We start from the raw sequence: 20,132 nt of genomic DNA on the forward strand, positions 1-20,132 counted from the left end.
TTCTGGTGATTTCATTTCCATGTGTGACCAGGATCCATTGCTTCTGAAAACCATCGTCACGGGAGATGAGACCTAGTGCTACCAGTTCCATCCGGAATCAAAACGTCAATCGATGTCATGGTGTTCACCGACTTCCCCGCGACCAAAAAAAAAAAAGCCGCCTGCAAAAATCCAAGGTGAAAACACTGTTGACCGCCTTCTTCGACAACAACGGCATCATCCACAAGGAATTTGTTCCTGCAGGTCAAACCATTAATGCTGCATTTTACCAGTCCGTTTTGAACCGATTGCTACAGCGTATCCGGCGGGTTCGGCCAGAGTTGCATAGGACTGGAAAATGGATGTTGCTCCATGACTAAAAAGTTCGGTGAATGCTATCAGAAAAACAAAACAAATATACAAACAAATTTTCTTTATTGCCCTTCAAAATAGTCGCCACCCGCTACAACACACATTTGACAACGTTCGTACAGCTTCTGGTAACTATCAGCAAAGGCCTCCTGTGGAATCGATCGCAGAACGGCTGTCACACGATCTTTGATGGCATTCACGTCCGCAAAACGTTCACCTTTCATGGCCGCGTTCAAGCGGGGAAACAGGAAGAAGTCCGCAGGAGCCAGATCAGGGGAGTATGGAGGGTGTTCAAGAACAATTACCATCTTCTGAGCCAGGAATTGGAAAAGTTCGGTGAATGCTATCAGAAAACAAAACAAAGATACAAACAAATTTTCTTTATTGCCCTTCAAAATAGTCGCCATCCGCTACAACACACTTTTGACAACGTTCGTACAGCTTCTGGAAACTATCAGCAAAGGCCTCCTGTGGAATCGATCGCAGAACGGCTGTCACACGATCTTTGATGGCATTCACGTCCGCAAAAGGTTCACCTTTCATGGCCGCCTTCAAGCGGGGAAACAGGAAGAAGTCCGCAGGAGCCAGATCAGGGGACTACGGAGTGTGTTCAAAAACAGTAACGATCTTCTGAGCCAGGAATTGGCGCACACGGATCGCACAGTGTGCAGGGGCATTGTCATGGAGCAGCATTCATTTTCCAGTCCTGTGCAACTCTGGCCGAACCCGCCGGATACGCTGTAGCAATCGGTTCAAAACGGACTGGTAAAATGCAGCATTAATGGTTTGACCTGCAGGAACAAATTCCTTGTGGATGATGCCGTTGTTGTCGAAGAAGGCGATCAACAGTGTTTTCACCTTGGATTTTTGCAGGCGGCTTTTTTTTTTTTTGGTCGCGGGGAAGTCGGTGAACACCATGACATCGATTGCCGTTTTGATTCCGGATGGAACTGGTAGCACCAGGTCTCATCTCCCGTGACGATGGTTTTCAGAAGCAATGGATCCTGGTCACACATGGAAATGAAATCACCAGAAGTTTCCATCCATTTTGCTTTCTGCTCGTCTGTGAGCTTCTGCGGCACAAATCGGGAACAGATCTTCTGCTTACCCAAATCATCGCGGACGATGGTGTGCACCGTGTCCTTGCTAATGTCCAATTCCTCCGCAATCAATCTTAGAGTCAGTCGCCGATCTTGTGCCAGCATTTGTCGCAGTTTCTCTATAATTTCTGGGGTTCTGCTTGTCGATGGCCGACCTGAACGTGGCTCATTCTCAATTGTTTCCTTCCCTTCACGGAAGCGTTTAAACCATTCGTAAACACATTTTCTGCTCACGGCTTCCCTCTCGTACACCTGCACCAACATTCCATGTGTCTCCGTTGCAGTCTTCCCCAATTTGTAGCAGAACTTGATGTTTACACGTTGCTCCATTGCGCTGTGACACTTCCTCTCACACTGACTACGTTCAATTGGTCGCAGTCTGTTTACACTGCCAGTCACATGCATTGCATGCTGTGTATCGATTCTCCCCAAGTCTCTCAAGAAACATGCGCATGCCCAAGCACATGCGCCAAGTTGCCGTTCAGATATGACACCATTCACCGAACTTTTTAGACACACCACGTATATCCGCGTTCTAAATTAAATTACATTAAGTTAGATTAAATTGAGCTTATTACTTACCATTGTTACAGGAGATGCTGGAAGTGTCCTCGCTACTGAAGACAGAGTTCGACTCTTTACACTTGATTTCGAATACTTTGTGTATGGTTTCCCGTGTAATTGGTGTACGTACTTGGTGATGCAAATTAAGTTCCTCTGTTACGGCTCTATGTGCTAACCGCACAGACATTTATTTCCTGTGCTAATTTCCGCATTAATTTGGTGGAACTCCTCAACCTTACATCATCAATTTCGTCCACTTTTGGCCTGGGTTAAAAGTTTAGGCCTATCGCTTCTCGGAGCGTCATGTACTGATCCGGAACTTAGTAAATAAACCTCGCACAGAAACTCCATTAGGACATATCGAATTTGGAAAACGTTCACGAAATTTACGTGTTACATTTTCCGAAAACGTATCACTTTCACGGAAGACATATTCCACTAAAAACGCTCTCTCTTCAATAGATAACATAGGCTTATTGACTTCTAACGTACAAAAGCACAACCACTTCTTACAAGCTCAATGTCCACACTCAGCTGTGAGTACGTAGAATGCTATTCAGTTACTACCTGCAATAGGTCAAGGTCCACACCGCTGCTCCCACGCCTTATGTTAGTGCTGCCAACATAAGCGCTCCCACGCGCCTCTGAGTTCACTGCGGAGAGACTTTCACCACGCAATGTACTTTGCCAATTTCATTCCAATGAATTCAAGTTTTCCCTCTTATCTGGCAATCATGAAAGATTACTGTCTTGACAACAGTGACTTAGGGTAAAATATGGTGAGAATTAAAATTTTATTGTCAAAAATCAGGTGATTAAAGCTTTATTTGGAAGGAACGGTGCTGTGAATTTTCTTAAAAAACATGCTCTACCGAGACAAAAGCATAATATTTTGCCAGTGTCTCGGCAAGCTGTTTATATGATCATCTTTTAATATTATATGCCGTGTTATCTAATCGACTAACAGACGCATTGTACCTTAATTTATCTGTTCTGTCGGAAGACATGCCTCTTCATAGAAGACTATAACTATGGCTCATGTATGGAACACCACATTTTCTCCATATCAATCGACAAATTTTAGATCAAAACTTTAGTGAATATTGGATAGGTTAATGATGCCCAATTAATTGACCTGTACGAGCTGTTTGTCATGTGGAACTCTAGCTGTGGAAACATTTAAAGCAGTTTGGTAGTATATTTGAAAGCCAATCAACGATTCCGAGACACTGAATTAAGCATGCATGTCAGAAAATTCGTGAACGACCAGGAATTTTGGAACCATCGCTGCTTCTGTGCTATAAAGAACTGAACACCGGGTAGAAATGAGTGGACACCATGTAGAGCATTTGCAGTTGCAATGCTTTTAGCTCCGCAGTTTTTATTTTCAGGGCTACATTACCTGTAAATTCTTTACTTAGACTTTCTAAAAAGTCTGTAACTCAATTCTAACACTATGTATCCCTCCATAAAAGTTTTGACAAATTCTTTTTACTTTCCAATCATACTAAGCATGAAGAGAAAATACAGTGAATCAATAAAAAAAGAAAGAAAAAGATGTTTTAGAAATTTCCATGGAAATGAAAATATTAAGCATCTCTCATTTAAAAAAAAGTGTTCTTTCTGACAAAATTGTTGGCCGTGTACAGCGATTCCGTCTAAACTCTTGGGAGAAAACTATTCGCAATCTACTAGTAAATTAATTTGGAAATAATACAGATAAATGGTTATGCGCATCAACCTTGGTTAAAAAAGTGTTGTAAACGTGAGTTAGACGAGTTGTTCAAATTTGTCGAGTATGGTGATGTTCGATATTCCCGACGTTCGCTCTGCAGAAGGAGGCCTGTCGTGTTTGTTCCAACTTGATATAAAAATATTCACTGTCCTCCACTCATGTATTAATCGCTTGAAAATTTTAGAACAAATCTTGCGATTAGATTTTCATATGAAATAAGACGAAATTTTTTAATATCTTTGTTGCCTCTCTCTTGTTCGAACGTTTCAGGACGCTAGTTTCTAATAATGTTAGGTGAATAATAAAATATGTGCAGTTCTACGTTGTGTAACTTTTTCATTCTCCTGTAACTTCATCCCTCTTAGCCCCAAGTATTTTCCTAAGCACCTTATTCTCGAACATCCTTAACCTCTGTTCCTCTCTCAAAGTGAGGGTCCAAGATTCACAACCGTACAAAACAATCGGTAATATAATGTTTTGTAAATTCTAACTTCCAGTTTTTTCGAGAGCAGACTGGATGATAGAAGCTTCTCAACCTAATAATAACACGCATTTACCATATTTATTGTGCGTTTAATTTCCTCTCGAGATCATTTATATTTGTTAGTGTTGCTCCAAAGTACTTGAATTTTTCCACTTTTTCAAAGGATAAATTTCCAATTTTTATATTTCCATTTCGTCCTACGTTTTGGTTACGAGACATAAGCATAAACTTTTTCGGGTTTGCTTCAAGCGTATCTCCTTACTTGCTTCAAGTAAAAGTTCTGTGTTTTCCCTAATCGTGTGTTAATTTTCTTCTAACAAATTCCCGTCATCCGCATAAACAAGGAGATGTAATCCGTTCAATTACAAACTCTCCCTGTTTTCTAGGACTGCCCTAATGACATATTCTGGAGCGAAGTTACAAATTAAAGATATAGTGCATCTTCTCGCCTTAGCCCGCAGTGAATTGTAAAAGCGTCAGACAAAATCTGGCATATATGGACTCTACTGTAAGTTTCAGTGAGACACACTTTAATTAATCGAACTAGTTTCTTGTGAATATCAAATTCAATAAGAATATTATATAAAATTTCTCTCTTAACCAAGTCGCATGTCTTTTTGAAATCTACGAATAGCTGATGTACTGTGCCTTTATACTTCCATTTTTTCTCCAGTATCTGTCGAATACAATAAAATCTGATCAATAGTCGGTCTATTACGACTAAATATACATTTATGATCCTCAATAATTTCATCTATATAAGGAGTTGATCTTCTGAAAAGAAATGAAATAAAAAAAATACATATTTACTTTCAGATGATTTGCCCCAGAATATTAATCCATTATTTCATTATAATGAAAGTATTATATCACTAATAGAAGATAAGAAACTAAATGCATAACAGGCAGACTCTTTGTGGGAATAATAGGCTATATTCTGTGCGTGTTTTCCAGTTCAAGTGATTTTTGAATCCAAACCAAGAAACCATTTAATCAAAACTATTGTGGGAAAACTGAGGACTATTTTGTGTAAAAACTTTATCACACTGGTTTTATTTACATTAAATTAATGTATTTACTCAAAGCATAAATACATTAGTTTTAACACCGTATTAAAAGTGTTTGTGAAGTGATCATAGTCTTCTGTTTTAGCCGTTTCAGAGGCAGAAAACAAAATAGAGCGAGCTAACGGTGGGTTCAGTGATGGACGGAATAAGTGACGTCGAAAAAAGAATATTTACTTTCCTCCTTGTATTCCCATTAAAGACAGTTTATCTCACTGTGATGATACACTTTTTGAAGTTATAATTTTTTATCATAACAAGCCGATGATATCATATTGATAAGATGGCCAATTAAAAGTGGAACACAAATATGTCAGAAAACTTTGGGAACCGAGGGGTAGAACCAAGGCAGTGGTATAAAGAAAGAACTGGTAGCATATGCTGAATGAACGATATTTTATGGTCATTGCGGTAGAGAAAATATAGTAAGTCAGAAGAATATTTTGACACATGTAATTGATAGCATCAGGTCAGAATCCATATCACACCACATATTTTACTGAATGAAACCACTTAAGCATTGGAGAGCTCTCATATAAATGAGACGTTTCGAAGGCCAGGAATTCAAATACAACTCTCGATATTTGACTTTGAATGAGACTTGAAATGTAAGATACCCTTATCCACTCAACCCTTTCAGACGCTTCCACCCCTTCTATTCCAGAAAATCTTCCTCATCCCTTACACTGACGCTAAGCTTCAAGTCAGTCACTTTTTGAGACTTGAACGCTTTCCAAAGCAATTTCTCACACGTCTTTGAGTTTTCGACAGAAAATGTGTGCCGGTAGCTTAGCGCGTTCCTCTATTGTAAAAGAGCCCCTCCCTCTCCCCAATACTCGGTGCAGATAAGGCGCCTGCTTGATGGGAGAGAACGTTTCCTGTATTAAACAATGGAGCTTCTTTCCTCATGAAAATGTATGTAGCGACACACTTTGTCAGGTCATTTAGGACTGAATAGCGCTCGAGTTTATTAAAATATATTCCTTTGTTTCCTCGCTGTGATAAAAAGTACCGCAGTGCAACAAATATTGATCTGAATTTCTTTATTAAAATATGTTTATCGTTCGAAATAGTCGTTTCTTCATATTTTATCAATTGTGGACGAAGAACATTAATATTGTTCGTAGGCCTATGCGAATATAAAATAGCGAATATGTCTTTCTACTTTGGAAATATGGAGGTAATATATTTTGAAGAGATGAAACTCATGGTTAGAATATGATTTAGGGGCTGGTTTTCTCAAACTACTCAAGTTCTCCCTGCCATAACCTCCTGACCTCTGAGACATTCTATGTAAAGATTATTATTTTTGTTCTACAGAATATATCTGTTATGGTAACAATTAATATTAGAGGAGAAAAATTCGCTCCGGCGCCGGGAATCGAACCCGGGTGCTTGGTTCTAAGTACAAAGCGCTCTGACCATTGAGCTACGCCGAAGTCCAATCCAAAGCCCCGGATCTAACTCTCCTCCTCCAGTGTTTTTCCCTTTGTGGCCTGACTCCAAGTTGGGCATGTATGTTGACATTTTATTTCAAGTCAACTGCCATTATACAAGGAGCGCACTCAGTTGAGTGACTTGGCGGCCGGGATTGCACAGTAATATGGACAGTAATCTGTACAAAAATATGCACTGTTGCTAGAACAATCTACGTAAAGATTTTTTTTGGTCCTACAGAATATATCTGTTATGGTAACAATTCCGGGGCTGTGGATTGGACTTCGGCGTAGCTCAATGGTGAGAGCGCTTGGTACGTAGAACCAAGGACCCGGGTTCGATCCCCGGTGCCGGAGCGAATTTTTCTCCTTTAATATTAATTGTTGCCATAACAGGTATATTCTGTAGAACAAAATAAATATTCGCACAATACGTAAAACATATCTATATTCTAGATAGGCCTACTTTCTGTTTCATAATAGCCCTATATTTTTCATCGAAACCTAAAAACCAATGCTCATTACATTTTCTCTTATTTACAGAGTTTTGAATATTGAAACTGTACTTTGTAAAAGAAATATATATATTTTAGAAAAGTGAAAATGAGTTTAGAAGTAAATATTGTGCGTGCTCTGATGGCATACATGCAAAGTTAAGTTTTACCTTAACTTACGACGAATGACTTGTAGTACAGTTGGCATCTGTGTTCTGATCATACTGAAACTTCTCAGGATTTTCTGATAACAGCATTATAATATAATGGAAAAGAAGGTTGACTGTACTGAATGAGGTGGTTCTCCCAGGATATATAGGGAAACTACTTGGTTCTTGACTTAGATTTCAAGATTAAATTGATTTCATACAAAACTAAACATGATTTATTTTAAACAAAGAGGTTGGATACTATTTACATAAAATAACCGTAGAAGCAGCTGACGCCATCTTACAATCTTGCTTTTGTCACAATCTTTGACTTATTTCTGCGTTCTCCTCGACTATGATTGTCCGTTAATCCCTCAACAAAACGCTTTTTATGGACTCTTACAGGCTTCCCGGCCGTGGTGTCACCCGAACTTCCAGCGGATGAGATGGACTAGGACCTTTTTGTTTATACGTACTTTAAATTTATCGTCTTAATCAATCAACTATTACAACCAAATATATTCTGTGCAATACAGGAATAAGTCGCTTTGTTGGGATTACACGTAAGAAAGTAGTTCGAACAATGCTTGTTTTAATTTAACCAATTAAAATGCATGATTGATTTCACTGGACCAATGTGAATATCCAGCTGTGATTCATGGCGCAAGAATATTTTATCGCAGGCGGTTATATCTGGTAGACGCGCGACATAACATTTACCGTACCAGCAGATTCACCTGCTCTTGTTCATGCTCAATAGAGAAACGCTTGTTAAGCACATACTTCGCAAGCTGGAACGCGATGCATTCATCTTATCGTAAAACTTTTCCTAGATTGTCTCGAAATTAACGCCCAAATAGAAAACATGCTACAGGGCTTGCTTAAGCCCTGGGACATAACAATTATGATAAGAACTTCAGTTATTTAAAGGATTGAAATTTGAATTTTCACAATTGGAAATTAGTTAATATTGAAATTATAGGATATATTCGGCCCTGAAGTTTCAAATTTTGTTAATTTAGAAATGTTTATAGTTTTTCTCCATGTATTATCGTCTCTAATGCCAAATAGTAGAAATTAATAATAAATGCTTGTCTAAGTTAACGTTGTAACTGAACACTACCTATTTATGTGCACATCTACAAGTATAAATAAATAAATAAATAAATGGTGGAAATTACAATAATTCAATAAATCACAGTAAAAATAAAATTATTACACTAACTACATGCTACACATTACAGTGAATGATTGTAAATATTTTTGTGCTTCAAATGAAAAATTCTTCCTTCTTTCCGATAAAATACGTTTTCTTCTTTTCTTCGCTGAATAGCAGACTTGAAGTGTGTACGCCGAGCTATATTACATACTTACCTACACTGTTGCGGGTTGCTTGGAGACACTAGGTAACCAAACGTAGGACTCCAGTCATCACTACATCAAACGATCCAACGAAAAATGTTCTAAGGAAAAAATAATCCTGGAAAGTTATAGAGTTGGGCCATAAGACTGAGTATTTGGATATGACACCTCTCAAAAACAAAGCAAAACAAAGGTAGAGTGTAGTGAATGAAAATATATTTCCGTTGTGCTTTCGTTATTCTTGTAAAGAGCCTACTATTTTAATCAAAGGACTGTTATTAATGCAAGAATTAGGTTTCAAAATACGTCAGTAGTCTAATATAGTGTAGCAGCTATGTTTTCCCCTCAGGATGTGTCGAGTGCAACGCCTTAGATGGCAAAAAGAAACACAGCTTCGGCGTGTCGCTTGGATAAATAATGCAAAATCAAATTCCCGCTATTGGATAAAAATACATTCTCCGTTGTATCAGGGATACACCACCACATAGAATACGTTACCCAGTTTCGGGAATTAAAATAAATTTGTGACTGTTTGAATGTTTTATTTTAGTCTCGTTTTATAAATGAATTGTATGAATCTCGGATAGGGGAAGTAATTAATAATGAAGCGAATTTCGGGATTAGTCCCAGCTCACAAAGATGTTTAACTATGATTCACTCATAGTGTTTCATACGTGTTTATTATGAGTAATATTGCAGAACTCGCGATTATAAATCAGACGATTCGCACAGGATCTTGGATGAAAAATACAGTGAAATGGACTAAAAGTTAGTATTTTGCCGTGGACCAAACTTGTGATAAAACGGTTCAGGTAAATATCACCGTGGCTCACTATAGCTGCTCCCCCGATGGGACTAAATTGTGTGCATACTAATGTTCTGCTTTAGATTATCTCAGGATACTCTGATTACTTCTGTTATAATTCCACCTTGTTTCCACAACTTAGTTACTCCATACATTATTCAGATTCTCTAATTACGTGGAATTTCTTTTTATGCCTTATTTGCCAGATAGGCCTATGAATTTCGTCAGTATGTTGGAACTAACTTCAGACCGTTGTCCTTGGTTTGCTTCTTTCTTTCCAGGTAATGCGACAGTTTCAGAAGATTTTAGTTCATCCATTTTTGTTGATTATAAGATTAAATTACCTTAGGAATAACAGCGTAATCTTTTCTGAGAGTTCTTATTGATGAATGGGTTTGCGATGTCTGGATTAAGATTTAATTTGGATGTAGAATTTCAATTTGTTTAGGTCTGTTTGACCTTTAAAATCTTACATGATCTGAGTTTATTTCAGAACACTAATTCAATCTCTTTTTTTCTTCTTTTTAAAAGACACCAGTCAATTGAGGTAAATTTGAGAGAAACAAAAAAAAAAAAAAACTATATTAAGAATTTATTCAAATAAACAATTGTTGTACTTTTTCTATTGCATAATAACGCACATGATATTTTGAGAAGAATTTGTAATGTATTAATGATTTATTTTTGATGCATTTTCTTAATTGTGATATGATGCAAATTAGTGACTGATGCTCTTTGAAAACAAATGGATTCAAATAGCTATAAAGAACAATTTTGTGAAGACTTCATTTTCTAAGACAGAAGGGCATTTTCAGAAGGAAATGAAAATAACAACAAATATTATGGAGTTTAATAAGTTTGCCATTCATATCGATGCTATTGAGTGCTCCATTGACAATTTATTGGATACCTCTAAAATACACTGTGTCCATACTAAAAGTATACAGAAATAAGCTTATATCGTAACTTGGATAAGGTTTATTAAATACATTTGTTCTGCATTGTATAGAGTAACTGAAAAAGTTTTTATTTCCACCAGTACACTTCAACATGAGCACCATTTATAGCTCGACAGGTACCAAAACGATACTCAACCTCTCGCCAGGTGTTCACCAACATATCAAGCGTTATAAGCTCAATTGTTTCAATGATACGCTGTCTCAAATCAATCAAATTACGAAATTTTCTGCTGGATACAAACTTTTTAACAAATACCCACGCAAAACATCCAAAGGAGTTAAATCCGGGGATCTAGGGGGCCAGGAATTAGCCCACCCCTATCAATCCAATTTCTTGAGAAGGTTACATCCAAAAACGTTTTAACATTTCGATGGAAGTGTAGTGTAGGTTGCTGAAATGTTAAACCTGGCGGAAATTGGGGGATTAGCAAAGTTCTCCAGCATATCAAGGTACGTGACTCCAGTCACTGTAGGCTCCATAAAAAATAATAGGTCAATTACGCCATTTTTGTGCATTCCCAACCAGACATTGACTTTTGGCAAGTCCTTTTCAAGTTCCTCATCTGTAGGGATTCTGAGAACTCCATATGCAGCAATTATGACGATTAACCTTCCCGCAAACGTGAAAGGTTGCTTCATCACTGAATAGTAACAAATCGACATACCTGGGATTTCCATCGATGCGCCGAATCATCTCATCACAGAAATTAGCTCTCTTGCGACAATCATCTGGCTTGAGTTGATGAAGGAGCTGAAGTTTGTAAGCACGCACAGGGAGACGTTTGCGTAGAATCTTGTGAACTGTTGAACGAGGAATCTGCAGTTCCCTACTAGCCTGCCTAATTGATTTACATGGGCTTCTAGCAAATGATTCACTCATCTGATACACAGACATTTCGGCCACATGCTTTTTAGAACGTCTCCCTGTCTTTGAAATCAAGCTTCCATTATCTCGTAGAGTTTTATCTCACTCGTAAATGGATTTGCGTGTAGGAGGATCCACATTCCATTCCCTCCGTATGCGCCGCTGAACACGAGTAACTGAATTCAATTCTGCAAACCAGAGCACGCATTGAACTTTTTGCTGTACCGTCCACATCTCTATTGACAAGGAACTAGACTGATAAATGCAAATTTTCATCCATGCAACAATAAGCTTGAGACGAAACATTTCACATAATAATGACCATGCAACAATAAGCTTGAAACGAAATATTGCACACAACAATGCCCTTGGAAAAGGTATGAAACATAATTTTGGAAAGTTTTTCTATTGATTGAGCTTTATCTTAGGTAATTATAATATACGGCTGTGAAATTATAAGCTATTATTTCTGTTATTCTGTATACGTACTCTTAGTGTGGACACGGTGTATATTAAGATACACCTTGCTACTCAATACGTGTATCGGTAACTAGTTTGTCTGTAATATATTATTTTGCATACAGTTCAATATGTGAAGGTTTACTTCTTTATATACCTTGTCCTTCGGACCTGTTTTTAAGGAAAAGTTACATAGATTAAGATCGAAATAAATCAGCGGTCACAAAAAACACCTTATTATCCCAATAATAAGCATAGATTTAAACTTATCCATAAAACGAATCAGAACAAGTACATTACAATAGTGAAAATATCCACATAATATTTAACTAAATTTTAGTACTGTACAGTAATTTATCTAATGTAGGATTTTTTTTTGTCGTTCCACAGAAATATTGGCCCTACAAAATTTAACCTGCATGGTACGAAACTCAATCTCTATCATGCTTCCTTCTTCAGTTTTTAATGTCCAAAATCTATCCGTTCGTTATACTTTTTTTTTAATTTGCGAATTATGTTCGTGTAAGCCGTTTTATAAACGATTTCTTACAACAGTGCGTAAAGTTGTATTTCACTGACTGGTATCAGCGCATGAAGTGAGCATTCACGATACCAGGTCGAGAAAGACAACTATGCGTGAAGTAAATCACTTCACGAACTAATATTTTACATCACGCATTATTCTCTAACTTAGAACGCCAATGAACGGTACGTTGAACAGTAATACCATGGAAAGCATGATAACATAACTGAATTATTGCAAAGGGTGTAAAAATTATAATTACGGAGTCATTTTTGTGGAAACATAATTATATTCTTTAATCCTGTATTTGGTAACCTTGACATGTCCTCGGTCGATATGCAAAAGATTGAGTTCAAGTTATTAACGTGTCAAATTAGTTTCTACATGCCTGCGCAAGTTCGAAGAACACGGAAGTTAAACCTTTAAACTCCATATCTTGTAACTTTCAAGTTTGACCTCAATCTAATCTTATACCTCCTGAGCTTACGTGACTCATGTAGCCAGATTCAATAATTCCAAATATTGATCTCACAAAAGTAATGATCAATGCCGGAGTTATGATTTATTATGAGTAAGATTTAACCAAATTTAAAACATTAGTATTTATAATTAAATGTTTCTAGTACTAATTATTATTGCATGGGTGAGGGAAACAAATACTTGACATTGTTTCCCTGAAATTGCACAAGACTTTCAGAGAACATATGTTTAAGCCTAGATCATATATACCCATATTGCTCGGCTTTATAGGCTTTAACGGTAACAACCTTTCAGGGTTACTATGCTGCCATCTAGTTGTTACATAAGGTACCACGTCATAACTCCCATTTGAATTGTATTAGCGACTGTACTGCCATCTCGTGTTCGTTTACGGCGGACGGGTGACGATCCTGGCGGTTGTTCTCTTAAAGTGCCACTGATTTTAACATAGGGGTGAGCAATCTGTTATATATGATCTAGGATTTAAGTTATATTAGGTCGTCTCAAATGTTTTCTTCCTCCAACTGTGCTTCGGTAAATTCACACTGATCTAATTGTCACAGTTTTGACACAGTTCAAATTGGTGCAGGAGGCAAGGACCTGTGGCCTTAAAACACCAAGACGTGTTGACAATTTGTTATTAATGAGTGGCTGCTGGTGGATATAGTCCCATTCTCTGGAATAGGTGGTCTTCCTGAGCGAGGTTCATCTCCAAGGTTTAGGTCTCCATCATTAATTCACCTAAACGAGTTTGATGCCGTCTTACTACTGACCGCTCCTTCATCTTTCACTTCACTTTAACCTCTGAGGTAGCTGAGTGGCCAAATTTTCGGCCTCTCACGTAGACTGTCCGGGTTCGACTGTCGGTTTGGCTGGGATCTTCCTTGCGAAAAATCCGTATTGATATTTGTGTCGCATAAAGTCGAAGATTATGGTGTTTTTCTTGGCGTTCTCTCGTTTCCCCATAATAGGTATCTACATCAGTCCGTCTTGCTGTCCATTCTGTCACCATTTCATAGCATTCCTAGAACGCACGGAGGGGGATGGCCTAGAGACGAGTGGGGTTGCCTGCTCGAAAATTGGAAAATCAGCGAATCTTATTGTAGTCAGCCGTGGTTTTGGAATGTACCTAGGTTGACGGTCAGTTTAACCCTTCAGTACTCTCGTACTTTTTCGTAACGTATTCAGTTGCGTGGGAAACAGCTGTCACCAAGTTATTTTCTTGCTTTAGAGAATGAATTTGTACAATCTTTTCATTATATGAATGGTTATAACATTGTGTTACTTTGGAGTAGGCCTATACACAGTTTATTTATAAATAAATATCGAATTAGTTTTGGAATATAATTAGTTTTTTTATAATTAATAGACAAATTCAAATAATTTTGTAAATTTACCTACAAAATTAACACTGAAAATACGGGTATGTTTATAATCCTGACTTTGTTGTGAAAATCTTTCTATACAATAATACCTTAATAACTTGTGTCCTATTGGCCTATTTTCTTAGATTATCCTTCAAAAGTCTTTATTCCTGAATGCTTTCCGCAGACATGTCTTTACAATACCTAGTTATTTACAAGCAATTTACACAGATATCCTTCAAATAGTCGGCACATGTCCGTTTTGAACATTTCACACACCATTTCTAGTCTTTTGTCTCGAGATCTACCAAATTGGTAACGACGGACCTTGGATCCATTTCCAATAATACTTGAGTACGCCTTCTAATCTCTGAAGAAATTTGATAAACGTAAATCTACAATCCTTAGAAGTTCAGTAGAACAAGTTATCCCTAAATATATAGTATATAACTCACAAAAGTGATAGTGAATACTTACCGAACTTTGCAGAAACCGTTACGTAAAAGGTCGCGTAGTTTACAATTGTCACCCAGAAAAATAAAACCATAGCAATATCAAAATTAAATAATGTTTTTACGTGAACTTGGTTTTGAAGGTATGTAAAGCCTTACGGTTGTAAACCCTTTTTAGAGGAAACACAATAATGAAAAGAAACACGGTGATTGGCAGGTCTCTCCCACGCGAGTACTGAAGGGTTAATAGCTAGTTGTTCTAAGGTCGCAATTCTGGGCAGTAGTACTCCCTCCCAAAATTAAATTCAATTCACATATTTTAAATTTCTCACTTTACACCCGTGGCTTTTTCCAAAAGGAACGCAAAGATACTCGAACTACGATTGTGTTTTCGCACATTTATAATGAAAAGCTGGATGTAATAGGCACTGTATACCGCAGAGTGCAGTTTATGATTATTGAAATGTGTTCCAAAGCAATACCAACAACGGATATAACCAAATCATCTGTTGCCTACAAGTCAAAGAAAACTGAGTAGACTACATACGAGAAAATACATAATTCTAAAGCGATCTATTAATTACCTTCAAAGTATCAAACTTGAGGTCCAAAATGAAACAGAGAGAACTTCTAAAATCGTTCGTAATAAATATTTAGAACTTCAGAAAATCTTCTGAAGTAACCTGAATATATCATTCAATTAATCATTCACCGAAGAAGATTTTTGAAGCTGCAGAGCATTCTGTTGAAATATTATAATCGAATAAGAAACCAGCATTACGCTGCCCTTTGCAGAAAATGTGAGTTTATGCGTCCGTGCATGTATTATTACATAGCCTACTACTTCATTTCAATCACTTAATCAAAAGTTGTGTTTAATTCTGGTTTCTAGTGTAGCTGTAAGCTCACGTTTTCCTTCTGGGAATGTACGTGTTAACATAATCACAAGAGACTTGAAAACTTATCTGTCTCAGGGGTTTATAGATGGAACCCAGGTGTGCCGCATCCATTACTGCTGCCTCTAATTAAATCGATAACGCTGCAACTGTAGTTTGCAATTAGTATTCAACTAATGTGAATTGAAATTATATTACATTAAAATGTATTATAATTCAGAAATAACTACAAAAATAAAAACAGAATTTAGAAATAGTTTTAAGGGGAGTTAATGGTTTTAATATGGTTGAAAAGCAGTGAATTAAATTATTTTGGTTTAAAATTCACTTTGATATGTGGAAAATATAGCCTACTAAACATTATTTAATACGCGTTTCTGCCCTTATCAGCTGCTGCGATGCTATTTTTTAAGCCCTGGTGCACATAATTTTGAATAGGAAAGAATAGTTCAATATGCTGGAAAACCAGTAAATTAAAAAATATGTATATTTTGCTTTAATATAAATTTTGATAAATGTGAAACATATATCATACTGTATTATTACGTAAGAAAATTAAATGCGTATTTATGGCTTTGTTAGCTGTTGTGAAGTCATTTTGAAGGCTGTTATGCACATTTTTTTAAATGACACTAAACTTTGATCGTAATTTCCCATAATATTAATTTTTTGCTTTATTCACAAACAAGAACTTAATCTTCGGAACTATTAATGCTACTTGCATGATATTTGGTACATACATTCTTAGGCTAAAATGAAAATTTCGTCTGTAATAGAATTTTGTCCTTTTGTTGCATTTGAAAAATATCCCTCCATATTCCAGAAATGCATAAATATGTTAGTTGGGAGACCGGAGGGAAAAAGACCTTTGGGGGGGCCGAGACGTAGATAGGAGGATAATATTAAAATGGATTTCAGGGAGGTGCGATATGATGATAGAGAGTGGATTAATCTTGCACGGGAAAGGGATCGATAGCGGACTTATGTGAGGGCTGCAATGAACCTGCGGGTTCCTTAAAATCTATTTGTAAGTAAATAAGTAAGGGTAGTCAAATATTACTGCCTAAATGTAAGGAAATACAAATATTTTGAAGGCACACAGCTTTTATTCTGGACTATCTGGTACCGCGTGAAACGCATTGTGGCTACGCGCATGATTCTGGGTATTATTGTAATTGATCTGCCCACCCTCGTTCAGTACTATCGCCCCTCAAATGAAACCGCATTAACGACAGGAGTGATTTGCGAATGTTTTAGGGAGAGTATTTTAGCTCTAAGCTTCAAGTATCGGAAAATTGATCGTCAATGGCTGCATTGGTTTATACAGCAGTGATTTTGTTAGAATTAAGCTATAGGCTACATTTTAGTTTGTGATGGCATGTTTCGTCAGGAAAAAGAAATACAAGCAATACAGCCCATCGAGATGTAAACTTAGCTAAGGTTTCTTTACGTATATAATAACATTTTAACATTCCAGTAACTTTCTTTTCCTGTATAAGCTATCATTATTATTATTATTATTATTATTATTATTATTATTATTATTATTATTATTATTATTACTGCTATTGTTATTATGTTAGTATTATTAGTATTATTCTTTTATTTATTCAACTTTTCCCCAACTTGTGAAGTTCTAATATGACAAATAATTGTAAAATTAAGATTACGATCGATTTATAACATGAAAAGAAATAAAGAATTAGAATGACAATATAGGCTATAGTGATCAATATAAAAATAAGGTGGTAAGAGCCTAAAGAAAGTAGTGCTAGAAAGGTACCTCAGGACGTGGAATGAAGTTGATGTCGTAAGATGTAAATTAATAGCTTCAATGACTCAGTAGCTGCTTCTTTAGTTATGGTAATTAGTATTTGAAAACATCTACAAAATCAAAGGAGACGATTGGTGATGGTTCCTCTTACACCAATAAAGAGATCAATATGTTCTACATCGTTAAGATGGAAGGCGTTTTTATAGTAGGGAATATTGGTTCTGTATATGGATTTTTTTTTCGCATCCATCTCCACACATTACCTTTTATTATTATTATTATTATTATTATTATTATTATTATTATTATTATTATTATTATTATTATTATTATTATCATTATTATTATTATTATTATTATTATTATTATTATTATTATTATTATTATTATTATTATTATTATTATTATTAGAGATTAACTGTGAATAACAATAATAATACATTTTGGGTACTTTTTCGTAGCATTAAAAAGTAGCAATTTCTAAACCAACCAATGCTTTAGTTTGCATGAAATTCTGAACATACATTCTCCTCTGTAGTTCGTAGAGGTTGAGCTACAATAATTAGGATACTGTGATAAACAACCATTATTCATGGCAAAATGTGATAAAATTTATTTTTAGTCCCAACATTTGAAAATAAATGTGTAAATGTAATTAATTAGAGCCCGGAATTTTGAGTGCTAAAAGTTAAGAATGACACTGAGTGTAGATGAATAGAAGTGGTGCCCGTGAGGAGGGTTTTAAGCTTAGTTCACAAGAGTCCGATATATAATAATAGACAACAGAGTCAGGAAGACTGAGCAATGGATCTTGTAAACTGTGCGCGAATTTGTAAGTGGTGGTTAAGAGGATTAAAGACCTTTAACGATACCAAAGGGAAAGAAAATACTGAATAACAAGAATGGCATCTGAAAGAAGTGGAGGCATGGCAATGATAAATCGTGCGCTAGTTTGTAAGTGGTGATTAAGAGGATTAGAGACCTTTAGCAATATCGAAGGGAAAATACTGAATGACATCTCCAAGAAGTGGTGGCATGGCTTCTATATTTATAAACTATAGCGAGAACAATATTAACTTTTAGCACCTAAAATTCCGGGCTCTAATAATTATTGGTTGTGTGCAATCCATAGTAGTTCACAATCTGTACTATATTGTTAGCTACGAATGAACTTGGAGTGTATAGCAGCCAGATTGGTTGTTTTATAAGAAATTATATTTTTTGTCAAATGCTAGGAAAAATATGCAAATTTTATTTCTTTTTAATTCACAATACCGTCACGGTGGTCTAGTGGCTATAGAACTGGACTTATAATCCTGTGGACCTCGGTTCAATTCCCAGTGTGCCCCCGATTTACAACTTGTGTTGGGCAATCCTGTGGTTCAGGTAACACAGGGGTTTTCTCCGGGAGCTCCGGTCCCCAGCGGAACAAATCTCATCTCGTCTCGTCTCGTCTCGTCTCGTCTCATCGTGGATGTAGCGTAGACCAGCCTCCTATGACGCACGCTGAGCAACGATTCTGTCAGTAAATTGATCTACATAACTGGCTTCATAAGGGTGAATGCCGCTAGTCAACTACCCGCCATAAACATATTTAATAATAGTTTATACCTCTACTAAAAGAAAGCTCGTGAAATGTTCTATTAGTGTGCAACATTTTTCTTCTCTGTGTATAATACGGAGTAATTCCATTAATATGATTAATTAAGAAAAATACATCATCGTAGTTCAGGCTAGATGTATGAGCCTCCATAATAAAGGACACTGATTCCTGAGTATTGTTACTTTCAGAAAAGTAGAATTAAGAGATCATCGCTGTAATTTTCAGTAGGCTAAGTACAGTAGTACCTACGGATATGTCACTAAATTACAAGATAAGATGTTTTTTTTATTCAGTTAATTTATTAATAACGCTATATTAATTACACAGTTATTTATCGTTGCTGGGTGGTGATAGCGAGACGGAATTTAGGCGAAATACATTTGAAGATTTGCTACGAGATTATCTAACATTCATTGCAATTCGTAAGACATCCAATCGGCAAATCACCCCAGGCCGGAGCATGAGATACAAATTGTGAGCATGAGACACAAAATGTGGCCTACTTTGCACACTGCTAGCCGGATTGTTCTGAACAAATTTTACGCTTTGTTTCATTCTGTGGAAATTTTCGAAGCCGATGTTCCCTTCCAGATATCTTGAAAATCCTTACTGAATTTTTGCGGGAAGATTATTTTTTTCCAGTGCACACAGCGAAATTATCTTAAAAGTACGTATTGTAGGAGTTATATTTATCTTAACATTTTAAGTAAAGTTCTTCTGAGTTTACGCCTGTGTAAGCCAACAGAATCTTGAGAAGTAAGACGTACTCTCCAGGGAACTGTGTAGAATTAAAAACACGTCCTGTGAAGTGAAAGTTGTGTCAACGCTGTAGGTAATAACTTTGAAACTCTGAATCTCAATTAATGATATAAATTAAGTTAAATATACAATAGTATACATTACAATACACGGTTGGGTAGTGCTTTTTGCAAAATCGAGGAAAAGTTTTAAAAACGAGCAGAGCGGGTTTTTCATTTTCCGAGATTTTGTAATACACTTCACAAACGTGTATTGGACAGTATTTTTTGCACAATGGTACATTTTCAAAATTATATTTTAAAAATCTTAATATAAAGTACCAGTACGTACATTACACTATGAACAGCTGACTGATGTTAGCAATCTGACTAACGTACAAACTTCACTATCAACTTCAATGTGAAGGAGTAGTATAAAGTTAACAGGGGAATGCAAGGGAAGTCGAGAACAAGGA

Source organism: Periplaneta americana, chromosome 1, assembly GCF_040183065.1.
Source record: "Periplaneta americana isolate PAMFEO1 chromosome 1, P.americana_PAMFEO1_priV1, whole genome shotgun sequence".
NCBI classification, from domain to species: domain Eukaryota; kingdom Metazoa; phylum Arthropoda; class Insecta; order Blattodea; family Blattidae; genus Periplaneta; species Periplaneta americana.